Source organism: Phytophthora infestans, genomic scaffold, assembly GCF_000142945.1.
Source record: "Phytophthora infestans T30-4 supercont1.236 genomic scaffold, whole genome shotgun sequence".
NCBI classification, from domain to species: domain Eukaryota; phylum Oomycota; class Peronosporomycetes; order Peronosporales; family Peronosporaceae; genus Phytophthora; species Phytophthora infestans.
Genome location: NW_003303523.1, coordinates 91768 through 92200, shown reverse-complemented (window position 1 = coordinate 92200; position 433 = coordinate 91768).

Genomic DNA, 433 nt, shown 5'->3' with positions numbered 1-433 from the left:
TAGTTTAAATGACGTTCTTGAACGACGGCCTTGAGCTCTGGCGGGAGTTCCTCCTTCGTGCCTTTAGTGCGCACGAATTTGGCAAGGTCTTGGAAGTTGCGGAAAAGTTCGCATTGTCCAGCATCGTGGAGCTGCTTGCAGAACTTGCATCGCTTGTTGCAGTAGTGGGCGGAGTGACTCATGCCACCGCACACCGCGCATGGTCCGTACTGTGGGCGTCGGTTGTCGCGGTTGGAGTCACGTCGACCGCGTTGGTCCTGATTGAACCCACGGTCACCACCTCGGCGATCTTGATTGAAGCCATTATCGCGATCAGGCATGTTTCCACGATGAGACTTTCCCCAGTATGATGGAGGCGATGGAAATGGCCGAAAATCATATACATATCGAATTTTATATTTTCCGCAGCGACATGATCGGCAGCAAGTTTAGA